This window comes from Ursus americanus, chromosome 34, assembly GCF_024610735.1.
Source record: "Ursus americanus isolate L20-20 chromosome 34, mUrsAme1.1.p, whole genome shotgun sequence".
Lineage (NCBI taxonomy): Eukaryota > Metazoa > Chordata > Mammalia > Carnivora > Ursidae > Ursus > Ursus americanus.
In genome coordinates, this window is record NC_142160.1 from 3,098,253 (window position 1) to 3,115,286 (window position 17,034).

The following is a 17,034-nucleotide window of genomic DNA, read 5'->3' on the forward strand; positions in this document are numbered from 1 at the left end:
TATCTGCTTACCTTCGACGGTAATAAGTAACCTCTCCTGTGGGAGGGAGGAAAGGCGAAATAGCACACGGAGCGCCCTCTAGACGTCTAGAAGCTCACAGGGGCCTGCTCTCGGGACGCACCCCTGCCCGTGCGTGTGGCATGGACCTGGCCGTGGTTCGGGCCCGGGAAGCCGGCACGGGGAGCTCCTGGCTGCTGGCTTTGCTGGGAGCGGTCGCCGGCTGAGCCTCCGTGAGCATGGGCAGATCACACCGTGTCGGGACAACGGGCCAGCTTCCCGGGGCAGTAGAGCTCGGATGGTCGCCGTCTCACTCCGCAAGTCGTTGCTCCGTCCAAACCGCGCCAGGGTCTTCCCACCTCACGCAGAGTAAGTACCTAACCTCATGATGCTTCATCCCTGCATCGATGACCTCGTGGCTCCTTTACCCAGGGCCCGGGCCACAGCAAGAGGAGTAAAATGTTCTCGAACGCGTACATGGAGGAGTGTGCCTGCGTGTGGGCGTGCCTCTCTCTTTCCCCTCTCTCCCTAAACACAGAGGAAGAGGGGAGCGATAGCGCCCCGGGGGTCCACAGAGCAGTCTTAGTCACGGACGAAGACATTTATTCTCTCCCATAAATGGGCTGTATTATTTAAATACAATGTGTACAGAAAACCTACGTGAACTGTTTCCAACTCAGTGACAAAAAAAGGAGCCCAAACAGAAGGGCTGCAGTGAGCGGAGGTCTTGCCCTAACCCCCCCACCCTCGTGAGCCCCGGTTTCTATCTGTTATCTTCTCCTCCCTGAAACGAAATCAGGGCTTCTCGGTGGGAATTCGGCTCCAGTTCATGGCAGTGAAAAGTCACCGTGTTTCCAGGAAAGGTGGGACTTCCACACGGTCAAGTCTTCACAGTCTGAGTGGGCATCAGAATACTAGTCACCACTGTCATGGTCATCATCGTCATCATCACTAACGGCCCTGCTTCCAGGCCCTGTTGCCACGCGCACATTGGCCACAAGTCTCTGCCATGTAACTAATTCGCCATACAGCGATTTGGGCATGAAAGATAAAATCACAAAACGTGTGCGTGTACCCGCAGCCCATCAAACAATCCTATTATGTTGCTTCAAGCTGGATTTTTTAATTAAAAAGAAATGCCAGGCTTTGAGTGAATACTCCCTGCTATTCGTTCCCACGGCCTGGATAAATGGAAGCCTCGGGGCTGGGTCCCTGCTTTGCGCTTTCTCTCTCTGCCTCAGTCCCGCTGATTTGCTAATACAAGCTCCCTTCTGGGTTCAGGAGCTCCGTGGTCAGGAAAGACACGAAATAGAATCATTTCTGTCTTGAGACTGAAGACTCTCCACTTTGAGGTTTAAGATTTTTATCTGCAGAGGGAGAAGCTGAGTGGGTGGATGGGGGGCGGGGGGCGCTGCCCTGAGCCATCTTCCCTGTGAGCAAGTTGTCTCCGTGATGTTTGCATTAGCAAGACAGGCCTCGGGCAGGGGCGGGTAGCTATGAAAGAGGACATCACCCCTTGATTTGCACACGCACGAGTCAAAGGCACGCAAACACACTCACTGATCTGCACAGACTTAGGACATGGTCTCGTCCTGCAGTATGGGGACAATGTCTGTGACAGATCCTCGCTCTGTCAGCAAGAGCCCCGGGTTTTCGTTTCGTTTTTTTTTTTTTTTTTTTTTTGATGAGTAAAAGGATGTATTTAATGTTCCCTGTTTCCCAGCCTGATTATTCAGGTAAATTCACAGAAATAAATCAAAGTTTATGCCATAAAAATATTTTTAAGATACATAAAATATATTATTTACACAAAAATCTCACAGTAGCAAGACTTAGGTTAAAATAATCTTATCAATAATCCAAAAAAAAAGATGAAGAAAATCTTAAAGTCAAGATCGGAATGATTTTGAGACATTAAAATAAATCAGCGTCGGGGCGCCTGGGTGGCACAGCGGTTAAGCATCTGCCTTCGGCTCAGGGCGTGATCCCGGCGTTCTGGGATCGAGCCCCACATCAGGCTCCTCCACTAGGAGCCTGCTTCTTCCTCTCCCACTCCCCCTGCTTGTGTTCCCTCTCTCGCTGGCTGTCTCTGTCAAATAAATAAATAAAATCTTTAAGAAAAAAAAAGTTTAAAATAAATCAGTGTCATCAAATGTAAATAGTCAGTGAAATTCTAAAATAGTTGTTAATTTTAGATTTTGATGCATTTATTGAAGAGATACAAATAGAAATTCTGTGAATAGTCAAGCGCTAAGCATTATGGGAAAAACAAGGACCTATAAGATGTATAACCTCATGAGAAATTTATATTCTAAAAGCCATGCAAGTCAACAATATAAAAATGATCCTAAGAGAAAAGAGACTTACACAGGGCACCTGGGGGCTCAGTCAATTAGACACCTGACGCTTGGTTTCGGCTCAGGTCATGGAGACCTTCTGGTTCTAAAGTCGTTGTTGAGGACTCTCCCATCTGTCTTGCTATCAATGTCCAAAGCATGTGTCCTTTAGCAAAAGAAAACACAAGGGTCAGTCCCCACCTCTACCCCCTCCCAGACTCCTGTTTGCACCTTAGCTGTGTCTGGTGATCGCTCGTCACAGCCCTTTGCTACCAAATCATCACAAAAGAGCAAAATGGGTGTCTGTGCCTCATCTCCGGCAAATCTGAGGCTCTTTCCTTCACCCTGAGAGCCAGTGCCGGGGAAGTGGGGTGGTCCTGCTGAGCTGAGGGGGCTCCAAGGAAGGCTGGGTGTGCCATCATCCCCAAGGCCGAGCACAGGGCTTCGTTGGCACTCTCTGGCTGGATCCCACATGGTCAGTTCCTGTTTGTAGAGGAACGTGCCCCTTCTCACCTAAGGACCTAGAGAAACGTCAAGAAGCAGCCTGTACCTTCTCTGCCTTGGACTCAGGCCAATGCCCGCACAGTTAGTGCCCTGTGCATTTCAACCCCTTACCTGTAGGAAGTGTGTCCCGCCAAACTCAAGCATGCCCTGCTCCCTGACTGTGTCTTATACGTTTTTAGTTTTCTGTCTCCGCATGACAAAGCACGGGAAGCTCGACAGCTTGAAACCACAGTCACTGTATTCGCTCTTCATTCGTGGATCAGGACCGTGAACGGGCCATGTGGGGGCAGTTCTCTGTCTCATATGGCATCAGCGGGGGCAGCGGGAAAGGCGGCAGGCTGGTGGCACTGCCCCGCAGGGACCTGGTGCTGTCACTGTCAGCTGGGATCCTGCCTGTGGCTCTTCCGCGTGGTCTGCATGGGCTTCCTTACAGGACGGTGGTCTCAGGACGTCAGATTTCGTTCGTGGTGACCAGCTTTGGCCAGGGACCTCCAGCAGCCGACTTACACCTGCAACGGGCACAGTCATCTCTGCCACATGCTAGCAGGTCATGAGGTGGGATCAGAGTCCAGGGGAGGTGGGAATACCGAGACATACGATATGTTAGAGGCCTCCAGAGCTCCCTGACCTTTCTTCTCCCCGCAGTGTCTACGCCAACTTCTCAAAACCCTGGACTCCACCATGTATCGGGAATGCCGTGACAAACCCTTCCTCAGTGCCTCCACCTAGAAACGGCCTCCTCCCATTCTGAACGGCCCTTCCCTTCTGGGGGACTCCTTGCTTTCTCGGCTGCATTGTGTGGAGTGATTCAGGCTTTCCCTGTTGGACTGCAAGCCTCTGGTAGCCAGGAAGGGTGCGGGCAGACTCAGCGTGTGGCCGGCAACAGCCACATCTGCTGCGTTGTGTCTCCTTCTGCTTCCTTCAAGTTATCAGTTAGGAAGTTGGAAATGCAGTAGTTGGGGTAAACCGCCCTTTGCATGCAGACCCAACACTGTCAAACACACAGCGAGAAATATATGGGTTACATTGTTCCGAACGGCCCATGCAGAGCTTAAGCACGATAGCACGCTAGGAACGGGCCCAGAGTGGGAGTGGTTCACACACAGCTCAACTTCTGAGCTCAGAGAGCATTTGAAAGGCCTGGGAGTTTTATGAACAAAGCTGATACAATCCTTCATCTCCAAGGAATAGTATTATATGCTTATCCACGCATAAAAATGCACTACACACTAACAAAAAGCTCATAGACATTCAAAAATAGTAGGAGAGATACGTAAAGAAATTGTTATAATCAGGGAAAAAAAAAACAAATGCAGGAACACACACGAAATGATTCATCTTCCCCAAACTCCATTCCTAGGCTTAGTGCGAACATTTGATTTCTCAGATGCGAAAAGCAATGGAATGCCTCCTGATAGCCAGTCCCTTCGTTGGACTGAGTCTTAGCACAAAGACACTGACTAATGTATTTGCAGTGTGCACGGTGACGATGGATAGTATTTGAGGATTTCTAAGGTCAATGTGTGGCACTCAACACATCTGCACAAAATTTCTGAAAACTGCCTCTGTCCATTTAAATTTTTTATGAAATGAAGATGGAAGAGGAAATCATTAGTATAATTTCCTGCTTCCGCTGGGTCCAGGGCCTCTTGACTGCGGAGGCGCCAGGCCTGTGGCTCCCACGGGCGCCGGCTCAGGGCTGCCCTCCTGACCTGCCTGAAATTAAGCACTCCTATAAACACTCTCCATCCTCTGGGATTTCAGAAACACCGACAGCAGGGAAGAACATATAAAGATCAAGGGTCTGTGTCGAGTAACAGAAATCCAAATTGTGGTCACACATCAAGTTTGTCTTGGGGACATTTGGGTGACACGGTCTTCCTTTTGCAGGAGAACACTTCCTTGCTCAGCACGCTGCCACAATGAGTCCACCACCCAGAGAAGGCCACTAGGTCCCCGCCAATCCCCGTGGAAACCAAAATCTCAACCCCCACTTCTTCATGCTCTTGGGGCACCTGGGGCTGAGAACCACCGAGAAACAACACACAGGATGTTCCTTAAAATGGAAACAAAAGAAGTGTGGCTTCTGATCACCCAGTGACTACCATTTTGGTCTCGTAATAACCAATGGCCTACGGGCCGCCCCCCAAATTGCCCCAGGGCTGAGGAGCACTGCCGCCTGCTGGACCTTTTCCCAAGGCTGAGCTCATGATGCCTTCTGGGAATGGAGTTCCTTAAGGAAATAAGCTTGGCATTAGCAGAACGTGAGAGCCCCAACCTTCTTCCCAGAGTGTTCGCGTCCCCTAGAGGATGGCGGATGGAAACAGCATTCTGGTCTCTCCATAGGCTCGGTCGTTCTGTGAATGGAGCGCGGAGGGCGGCTGTTCTCACCTGCGGCAAAGTCTGCTTGGCGTAGCCACGGACACTCAGAAACAAATGCTGGTCCACGTTACCACTCCTCCATCTGGGAAATGCCAACCAGAACACAGAGCATGCCTCGCCGTGTTTTACGCCGGACAAAGATGGAGACAAGAGCCGGCTGAGGTTAATTCATTAACCCAACGTAAATTCATATCATTCTTCTCTTGTTAAAAGTTTAATGTCTTTGCCCTATTTTTTCATCCCTGGCTCTCCTTTCTGTTCGCATCCGGTAACTATTGACGTTCACATTTTTTAGAGAAACGGTTGAAAGTTGCCTTTCATTTTGTTTGGTCAGGGTTTCCCATCACTAAAACATTTCTCATTCTCTGGTTTCATTCGTGTGTGTGTGTGTGTGTGTGTGTGTGTGTGTGAACTGTGGTAACTATAGCATAGGATTTTACCGTCCTGACCATTTTAAGAACAGTGACATTATTGTATAATTCACATGGTTTGATTCTGCTGCAGTTTATCTGAAATCGGCAGAACAGCAGAATCAGGAGGTACGTCATAGGAGTTGTGTTCTATCACGTCAGACGTTCCAAGCTAACCCCAGGGTGCCCGTTTGCAAGGGAATCACTGGTAACAACTTCACGTTGAAAAGCGCGGTCCAGGGCAAGCCCGACCGGGTGCCGCTCTAAGCCCCGCTGCCCGCCCCTCCCAGACGCCCTCGCGGTTGCCATGTGTTTCCCAGGCTGATGTTACTCCTTCCACCAGCGCTATGATAAAGGTACGATTCCAGATACAAATATCAGACAGAGGAGAGGACACAAGAAACCTGCAGTCCTGAATTTGAATTAAAGTTATGAGTATGAACTCACAATGTATTTTACCTTAAAAAAGAGAATCCTAACTCGAGTCACAGAAAGCATCTAGAACCTACCACCTCGATTGTGGTCCTGAACTAGTGATGAGGGAGCGGATGGCGGGCTGAGGACAAAGCACCGGCTGACACCCACCACCCCCACACTCCCAGGTGGAACGTTCCTCAGGCCCTCCGGCCGCCGTAGAACTAAGGGGAGGGAACACGAACGGTTCACTGACAGAGATCACAGTCCTGCAGGACACGAGTCTCCCTCAGTTTACCAATGTCTTGGCGATTTACAAGGAAAAGGCATTCTTATCAATAGCCTGACTTCCAGAGCCCCATAACTTGATTTCCTCAAGCCCCAATATCACCCTCCCCTCCATGAGTAATGTGGGAAACAGAGGCAGAAGGGAAAATAAAATTGTTTCTTTACGACCTGCAGCCCACCGACAAGGACCCGAGAGAGGCCGAGTGTAAGGTTCCCCCAGGAAGCTCCCAACTGTCTTCATGTTCGTGTCTTACCGGAGGAAAAACAGCCTTAACTGGGCAATGGCCAGGCCTCCAGTGTCCTGAGAGCCTTCTTGAGCACGTGAAAGTCCTTTTGGACGCCTCCCTCAGTCCTTACCTCCCCCTGCTCCCCGGTATAGAATCAGTCCCCCTCACAACCCCAGTGCACGGGTCCTGTCCCTGGGCTTTCATAAAACCGCCTTTGCACACCTAAGACGTCTCACGACTTCTTCCTTGGCCGTCGGCTCTGGACACTCACATTCCCAAGCTACGTCACCCGCATGGCCAGCCCAGAGGAACCGGGCGGATTCCAAGACTAGGGCGGGACACGTTGGGGCTGGCGTGAGCATCCTGTCACGTGGGAGTGCCGGGAGGCTGCCAGAGACTCCGAGGACCATGTCAGCTGGGCTCCAGGCAAAGGAGAAGGTGCGTGAACATCTAAAAGGACAGCAGACGCCCGCGTGTTTGGCTTTAGCACCTGGGTGTGCCTCCCTGCACGCTACCCTTCAGTTGACCCGTTGGGAGTCTCTCTTTCCTCAGTCTCTTCCAACCAAACTTGTCATTCTTACAGTTTATCTGTTGCAAAATTCAGGCCACCTGATCGGCAGCCTCCCACGGTCTAAATTTCGTTGATTCAGAGCCAAACTGTGGGTCTGGGGGATCAGACCTTGAGGGAGGGGGCAGTGGCGGTGGTAGCGAGTGTCATCAGATGTGGAGTTTGGGGGATTCCACGGCACCCGGCTTGGGGGTCTCTCTGAAATTGCGTGACGTAGACTGGAACTCGGAAGTCCCAAGATGGGCCTCACTGAGAAAGAGCTCAGGGGCCTGAGTGAAATCGGCTCCACGAGGAAACCTATCAGGTCTGCAAACAAAGAATTAATAGACAGAGATTCCCTCTTTGATGAAACTGTAGTCGGGCTCCTCTGATTTTATTCAAGAACTGTAGCAAAAGGAGAGAAGGTGCCTCAGTATGGGGAGGGAGTTCCAAGGGCTGGAAAACCACTGAGAGGACCGGTGCCCTGGGTACACAGGCCTCCCGGGAGTCTCGCTGAAGGCAGGCCGAGTGCATGGGGAGCCCGGCTGGGCCGCGGGGACTTGATCCATGTCACGGGCCGTCAGATTCTGTGTTTGGGTGGAGGCTGCTCCCTGCGGCTTAGCCATCTCTTCTCCCTGCCCTGCGAGAAGCTCAGAAGCACGGCCACCCCACAGGCACCCCACAGCGTCACGGTTTTCCTTCATTCAGGTGTTCACCAGGAGATGAGAGATTAAGCCAAGGCCCTTTAGACAGCCCAGGTATCCTTTGCAAAATCCAAGGCCTGAACCATGCTCCCCGGGTGCCTGGAGCTCCCCCTCAGCCGCAGCAGCGTCAGACCAGATCTGGTTATTTGAAGGGGTCCCCCCGGGTCTTCACTCTTTGGCTTTGCTTGTGGTCAAAGAGCACTTCAACCCCAGTCTGACTCAGAAAGAGAATCAACTGCGGTTGAATACACCTACCAGAAGCCCTGGGAGCGAAAGCTGGAGGAACGCTTTGGAAACGGGGTGGTTAGAGTCAGCTCTTTGAATTCCAAAAAGAGTAGCTCTTCAAAAGTGGTGAGGCGGGCACGGGTGGTTCTGAGTCAGACCCCTTCCTTTTACTGCCCACAGCAGCTAACGCTGCAACACCAGGTCCCAGCAGACTCACGGGAAAGTTCTGGGTACATAACAAGCAGGGTCCGTTCTCACCGCCTCTCCCAGGGACACATGAGAATCCTGGAAATTTCCTTGGTGCCTGCAAATGCAGAGAGGGCTTCTTGCCACCGTATATACCTCTGTATATCTTGGTTCCCTCTGATGCAGAGCTCTTCTCTGTGTGTGAGGTTTATGGGCCATTATAATCTTTGCTGAGCCTGGGAACCCCAGTGTTTGTGCCCAGAGGCCCCAGGGCCACCAGACCAGCAGCATCTCTCAGACCTCACCTCCTCTCCCAAGAGAGGCAGTGGAATTTGCAAGCGTCCTCAATGCTGGAGGGTCCCCAGGGAGGGTCCCCACGTCCCTCTCTGCTTCTCATCCCCCTCCCCCTGGCCTGGCCCGTGCAGAACACCTTGCTCTCATCGTCTCCTCTGCGGCCACAGCTTATGCCCAAGGTCAACCGCCAAAGCTGCCTCTCAAACAAGAGTAACTTCTCAAGGCAAAGTATTGCAAAGCCTTGGCACCTGCTGGACATGTGGAGCTGATAGTGGCAGAAATAAGAACAGATATTTCAAGCCAGAATGATGCCTCTGATTTTTCAGCACGTGGTCAACAGACGTGGCTAACAAGCCAACTTCTGTTGATGGACAACCTCTACTTCCCCTCAGCCCAACACCTGCTCGGGACCACAGGATGCTCGCTCCATTGAGAAGACTCCCCTCTGTGCCCCGGGAGATCACAGGGGTTTCAGCTCCCCCCCCACCCCGAGTAATGTGACGTTGATGGAATTAAGCAACGAAAAGTGGGTGCACCGAGTTCCTCTAGAGAGCTGTGCAGGTAGAGTTGGTGTCCGAGGGGGCTGGCAGGAGGCCAGGTGCTGCCTTAGGTACAGAGGAGGGCTGCAAGGCGAGCACAGGACCAGCAGTGACGGGAGTGCTTGCTTGGTCCTGTTCACTTTGGTTAACTACGTGTAAACGTTACAGCCACAGCGAAATGCTGTGGGCTTTAGCTCATCTGTAGGTGGTCGTGGAATTCAGCGGTCTGTTGTTCGAAGGCACTGCAAAGCCCCCTTCGCATCCGCCACCCCTGCAGGCTCAGGTGTTGTACCAGCCTTGCCACTTCGTGCAATTGCCGCTCAGACGGAGAACGCGTGGCTCAGCATCACCGTTGTTCAATTCAGGAAGACCTGAAGGGGAGCTTGTCCGACGTAACCTCAGTGAAATCTGCCAGGATCGAGCCTTGTCTGCTTTGGAAATGCCAAGTGAAGGCCAACAGCCCACCCACGTCCCCTGATGAGACACCAAGGTGCCTAAAAAGCCAAAGATGTTGTACAGACACTCAGCCACCGAGGCTCTCCTGAGCCTCTCTGGGGGCTTCTCAGGACGCTGGTTAGAGTGCAACCCTCACCCGCCCCGCCCGTCGTCCAGGGGCGCCCACGGAAGCGTGCGGGAACTCGAGAAGACAGGACATACAGACTCACAAATTCACACCCGCTTTTGAAGGGCTCTCGGACAAATGCTGTCTTCAGAAGTGGTGAATCAGAATTAGGTTGGGGGCGCCTGGGTGGCACAGCGGTTAATCGTCTGCCTTCGGCTCAGGGCGTGATCCCGGCGTTATGGGATCGAGTCCCACATCAGGCTCCTCTGCTATGAGCCTGCTTCTCCCTCTCCCACTCCCCCTGCTTGTGTTCCCTCTCTCGCTGGCTGTCTCTCTCTGTCGAATAAATAAATAAAATCTTTAAAAAAAAAAAAAAGAATTCGGTTGATCTGTGAGTTTGCGAGCTTCCTCCTCAGGGTAAGTCATGCACATCTAAAAGCCTCAGACCCCTTTCCTGTGCGTGATATTTCTCTACAACTGTGTTGTCCCTGGTTGAGATGCCGTCTAACCCCGAGTTCTAACGACTCGTCTGCGGTAAGTTGTCACCGACTTCCCCCACGTAAGTGTGCGGCACGCGCGTTCGTAACCTGCTCATTCTTCTCCTGCTCATCGACCTGTGTTGGTATAAATTTCAGGGCTCCTGCTGGAAAGACTTAGAAGAGTGAGGGAAAAAGGATTTCCCCCCACACTTTCAGAATGTCTGATTTTCCTTCAGCGTGGGCCCTAAAAACATGCTCACCGGTTACTGGTAGTCAAAGGAGGAAGGGGAGCTGTTCACACACAGGAGGGAAGAAAACAGCTCTGCAGGCCGGGGGGAGAGAGCTGATCTGCGCTTCCCGTCCTCCCTGTCCCCGACGAGTGACCGCCCGTGACAACGTGATCACACATGATTTTCCCTTACGGGGAGTTCCTGTGTCAGATGTGACCCCACTCTAGATGGAAATTTCTATTGGGCTTACTAGCTAATGAAATTTCATTCTAGAATTTATACACACACACAGAGACATGCACACAGCTACACTCACACGCACACACACTCACGCAGACACCCATACACCTACCCACAGTCATACACACCGCAGTCACACACTCACGTGCACTCAGACATGAACACAAACACACACTCATGCCACACACGCACGCACACCTGTAGTCTTAGGGGTTACTTGTGGGTCCAGGGCAGACTCAGCCCCCTCGCCCCCACTAAAGCCCTTTCTGCTCCCAGCAGCAGCTCTGTTTTAGGCCTTTATTTGTAAGGACTCTGTAAGATTACCTCTAGAGGGAAAAGGCACTAATTTACTTTAAATATCATGAAAATCAGTGATATAATCTATCAGGAAACACTGATGGGCAAAAGGGAATGGCTAAAGGAGCAATACAGTAAATCTCTCTATGACAATAATTTGCATGTCCTTAGAAATCGGGCACCTGCCAGCCTGCTCCCCTTTCTGCAGGGAGCGCCCTTCCTTCCCCCAGGGGTCGGCACCTGCGTTCCTGGGACTCAGCAAGCCCTGCTCAGGCCTTTCCAGCCTCCCATCTGTAACGGGTTAAAATTCCTCCCATGTAATTATCACTGCGAGTGGCTTTTCTGGTTATTTATTTGCCTGGAAGTCCCCGTTAATCAAAGGGTAGTTAGCCGCGCTGACCCCGGCGTCCGGATGGGCTCCCTCGCCCTTAGTCACCAGCCTGCCAGAGGCGAGCTGTGTCTGCTGCTTCGGGGAGCACCTCCCATGCAGGAAATTCCCAGGTCGCTCTGGAATCTGAGCAACCCCTGGCCTGGGGGCATCATTATCTTTATGACCTTTCCACTGAGCATCTGTCTCCCTTTGTGAAAATGTGTCTATTGTCCGAGCGGCTGCAAGGCCCCCGGACTCCGGGCACACATCAGAGGCCAGAGACCTGCTCTCTGCACAGTAATGAACAAAAAGGACTAAGATAAAGATTAATCGGGGACGTGTCAAAGGCTGGCCGTCTGAAATAACGTGCCTTGAGGCCAGTCCACAGGCGTGCCCCGTGGACCCCAGAGTGACCCTGAGCTCGGTGCTGGGGTGAGGGTTATGTCACGGGGAGGGCAGCAATGTTGCCAGAGAGCAGTCCTGAGGCTTGTTGCCCCCTTCGAGGGGGAGCAGGGGGATGCCCTGGGGATGGAGGTGTTCCCGCGGGGGTGCTGGGGCAGCCAATGCGGGAGAAGTCGTGTTCACAGCTGAGCAAGGATCAGGGGCTCTGTGGGACGTGAGCTGACTGAGCCACATTCTGGGTGAGATTTCATAAGGAAGCATAAGGGAGGTGGTTCATAATCCCACCTCAACCTACAGAGAAGACAGCACTGAAGGAGATGTCCGTGCAGAGCCCACAGAGGGCCCCGGGCCGGCTGGGACCTGGGGTGGCCACGGTCAGACGACAAGCCGGGGAGGTGGCCTCGCTCCAGGCCCCCAAGCGGGACAGGCATGGGCCGGCTCTGTGGGGAGGAGGAGAAGCTGGAGGGGAAGGCTGGGGAGCCAGGCTCATTCTCTAGAGCCCCAGGCCAGGGTGAAACACCTGTTTACTGTGTGAGGCAGGGACAGAGGGTGTCCAGGAAGGTTGTCGCATTCTTGGCCACCGGGCAGCCGTAGGCCAGAGCAGAAAGGACTCACAGTCCTGGAGGACGGCCCACACACATCTTGATTGATTCCTGCCAAGCCGTCTTGATCAGCATCAGGCTGCACGCTCACTCCTCAAGACCAGCAGAATTGTCCCTGCTCTGGTTAATTTGTTCACGGAGGACAAAGCCACTGATACTAACACTGTGGGCACGTGGCGTGCCCTGGGTGTGTCTGTGCCATGGTCCGAGTGCAGAAATGCCCACAGAGGCTGGGTTGGGCACAGAGGAATGCTCCGGGGCTATGGACACTAAGGTTCCCGCATCCCCACCCATCCAGCCCTGGGTGCCCCTAGCTAACTGACACCCCTCCTCAATGCTGTAACTCCCCCTGGCCTGGAATTCAGGAACGTTAGACCCCATCAGGGTGAGGGTGGGCCCGAGGTGGGCCCCCAACTGAACCAAGCTCAACCTCACCGGGGACTCTGGCCACAGCCCGACCTCCAGTGGTCATGAGCCAAAGAGGTACTATGTACATCAGTGCTTCTCAAATTTCACCGGGCATATCAGAGCTAAAGCACGCTTGCCAGGCCGCCGGCACCCCCAGGACTTCTGGCTCAGCAGGTCTGCGGGAGAGCCCAAGGGTCTGCTTTTCTAACAAATTCCAGGTGATGCCATGGCTGCTGGCCTCGGGACCCCACTTTGAGAACCGCTGCTGTATATTATAGAGGGACAAGAGTGAGAGCCCATGGCTGGCTGGGGGCTGGCTGGCCCAGAGCCCTGATAATCTCTCATGAAATAAGCCTGTCAGCCGGCAGAGCGGCCCGGAAGCAGAGGTGAGCCACTTACAGGCGGAGAGCAAGTGTCTCACGGCCACCCTCCCTAACACGAATGTGGACCTTGCTGGGCCGTGAGAGCGAACCAAACAGTCCAGGGCTGGAACCTTCTGCAGAGGCCACACTGAGGGTCGTCTTGGATCCCGTCACCCTGAGCCTGTTCCTGCTGCCAGGCCTGGGCTCAGGACAGACAGAGACGAGCCTGGAGAAGGGATGGCTGTGATCCACTTGCCCGCCACGAAGGCTCTGCCCCGGAAGCCCTGAGAATACCAGACTGCTATACAAAGCAGCACAGCACCCCAAAACAGCTTCGGAAACAATGGGTGCTGCTGGGAAATGCTACCCCTCAGTGCTGGTGAATTTGAACAACAGAAGGGAATGATTGTAAAGATAATGGAGGTGTCTGTCTTCCTGGGACAAAGTGATTGAAGATACTTAGAAATTTGACCCCTGCACCTGCTGTATGTGGTGGGAGGTTTGCCCACGAGAACCACCAGCATCGAGATGACGCAGACCCGGGAATCCTTAGAAATGACATTCGTGGACACTCTGTCTCAAAACCAAGAAATGCATTTGTTGCAATGGGTTGCTTTGCTTATGTCCCAGGGAGAGGTCTTCCAGCTCGGCACAGCTGTCATAGTTCAATCTTTCTTGGGTTCTGCGCTCCTCACCTGGACCTCTCCAGACCAGGGGAGCATCCGGAGACTGTTGAGATGGAAGGAAACACGTTTGAGGGGAAAAGAAAGGTCTTTGATGAAGCCCCTGGAGGCAGACTACGAGGCAGGGGGCGGGGCATGCTTTCATCACAGTAGCACAGAACTTTCCAGAATTTAATCCTCTCCTGTAAATGTCTTAGGTCGTCCTCTGATGCGCAACCACACCAAGGGCCTCTGCCCTCATTCCACAGCCACAGAGTGCCACGTGCCCTGCCCCATCCCAGGCCAGCTCCGCAAGTAACCGGACAACGATGAATACCAGACACTTGGCAGGAGAGAGGTGGAGGCCAGGCCCGGGCGCAGCTGGAGGGAGGGCTGGGTCGAGGGAAGAAGTCAAGGGGGTCATGGAGCAGGGGTTTCTCAGAAAACCGTGCGGTTATGAGAAGTCCCACAGTCCTCCATCTACAGACCCAGGGGAGTCAGTGGTGTGGGTTCCAGTGTGAGTCCGCCCCCAAAGGCCACAGAAGACTGATATTCCAGCTCGGAGACAGGCAAGCAGAGAGGCAGGGCTCTCCTCCTCGGCTCTGTGCTCTACTCAGGCCTCCGTGGACCGGACGAGGCCCACCCACAGTGGGGAGGCCGTCGGCCTCACTAAGTGTCCACATTCAAATCTTAATGTCCCCAAAACACACTCACGGCCACACCCAGAATCGGGTTTAACCAAATATCTGGGCACCCCATGGTCCAGTCAAGTTGACGCTTGAAATTAGCCCCCACTCGGGCGATAGGGTACACAAGTTAACAACAAACACTTACTACGAACCTAGCCCTAAAGATACGTGTGATGTAAGTATACATGAACTAGTGTCCTGATTTCATATAACACAATAAATAATAGTATTTTATTAATGGAAATTGATTTATCAGAGGATTTTTCTGGCTTGCTTTTTTCCTGAAATTCATTGTCTCATGAAAATGTATACAACTAGCGACTTACGACACTCGATATAGTGGAAAGTAAGCTCAGTTGCTACTTCCAAAAGCAAAATAATTTTCTTTTTATTTTCCTTTTTTTTTTTTTTTCCAAGTAGTCTCCATGCCCAGGGTGGAGTCCTACGTGGGGCTCGATCTCATGACCCTGAGATCAAGAGCTGAGCTGACATCAACAGTCAGACTCTCACCCGCCCCCGCCCCGAGCCCCCCAGGTGCCCCTGAAGCAAAATAATTTTCCATCATCGTTTACGCTTGAAGACGCTCTTTATGTTAACAAAAATGGTAGTGCAGCTGTTGAGTGCTTTGCAGGCTGAAGCGACATTGGGATGCATTTCTGGTAATGTTTTTATTTATATCTAGAGCTGATGACATCACAGGGCACATCTTCTGAACGGGGCAGCTCTCCGGGCCAATGCTCCCTGTGGTCCACAGTGACATGTGAACGCAGAGCCCTTCTACTGTGTTCTCAGACCATCTCTGCAGCTAGTGGAGGGCGTGCAAATAGCCCACGTGGCTTCACGGATCTGCATATAATTCAAGTGCCCGCTTGGGCCTTCTATCTCTGTGTCTTCCATTATAAGGAAAAGCGAATTCTACAACTGTGGTCCTTGTTCATAAGCAGTACCGTGGGAGCTCCTTATGAAGACAGTTGTCCCTTCCTTGTGACGATCTTTACATTTAACCTCTATTTCTAAGACTGGGTGTTTGCTGTGCAAAGCTATAGCACTTCTCCAGACTACGGATTCTGAAATCTTGGAAGAAACCCTGGGACTCCCTGGAAAGCTTTATTGCAATGTCCACGAGCATACTTGGGATCTGTAATAATTTCCTGACGAAATCCACAGGCTGAGCCGAGAAGTTCCTATTCAGCTCCCTGTACCACCCCCGTGAGGACCCCCCCTCACGCCTAGGGTCTCTGCCAATCACTACCAGCAAAGGAGTCAGGATCCCAGCCCCAGGCACCCCACACAGCCCCCCGTATAAACACAGCCTCCATCCTCTGCTCACACATGTCTTCTCCGTACTTCACCTAAAAGATACAGGTGCAAAGAAAAAATTATTAATTATATCAAGTAACAACAGTGACACATTCAGCCAAGCCTAGGGACTCTCTCGGGACCATTGGCCCTGTTGCAGGCCCATGAAGCCATCCTTGCCTCCGCCGGTTGTATTCAGAGGGTGCCAACTGGGCACCGGAATATTTGAACATCCTTCTGGGGCACTAGGCAGATGCTTGAGTGGCTCCCATCGGACCACCCCTCCTTCGTTGCATGCAAAGGGCGGACTGCAATGCTTCACCACCAGCACCTACCATGTCAGCTGGTGGAATGGTGGGCTTCCTCCCATTGGCTGCCGGGGTCATTACTGGTTTTCTCATTCCAGATACTTTGGCCCAAACGTCTGCAAAGACATCCTCTCCATGACTGCTCACAGTAATTGCTGTTCCTTTGCAGCCAGTTTGCACGCACTGTGGCTGAGAACCTGGGTTTCTGGCAGGGAGATACCTGAACCAAGAGAATAGTCATCCTAGGAAGCAGGGCAGGGGGAAAAGGTTGATTTTTTAGGGCTATTCTGGGCCAATCAGGGTCGCAAACGTAAAATTAGATGCATGAATTCTATTCGTGCCTCTGAATGTCTACATAGTAATTATATTTACCTACCTTTGTAATCCATGCTCTGCTGTTGAAAAGTTTCATTACCCTTAATTGTGAACGTGATTACTGCTGAGTTATGTAAATGAATCTAGACTGAAGACATTCAAAAGAATGTCTTCAAACTGCCAGATCTGTGCGCGAGTCTTCGGAATATATCTTCACTAAAATAAAGCCTTGGGTCAGGCCATTCAGAGCAGGTGCTTAGAGAGCTCGTATTAGAGTGAGGGCGGCCACAGTCAGGGGCCAGGACAGAATGGAAAGGGTGAGCAAGGAGGGGCTGGCTGGCATTCGGAGGGCTGCTAGAGACCAACTATAGACGAGGCCAGGTGACCCTCACGTCCCTTCACAATAAGAGCCTGCCCCTGCCCTTGGCAGCGTGCCAGCGGGCTCGTGGGGGACATACGCATTATGTAGGTCAGCCCCCTAGAGAGGAAGACTTTTTGTGATCCTAATCCCACATTCCTGAGAAGGGAAGAGAGATTAACACGAACAGGAAATAGTCATTTGGCACAATCCCAAACAGTACATTTCCCCCCGTTGCCTTAGTTTGAAAATATCCAAACACAGAGAAGTTAAAAGAATTGCAGGGTGACCACCTATGCACCCCCATCCAGGCTCTGCTGTTAGCAGTTACTAGACTTGTTTTCGAGAGTACCTGTTCGTCCAAGCATCTGTACACCACATTTTTTGATGCATTCTAA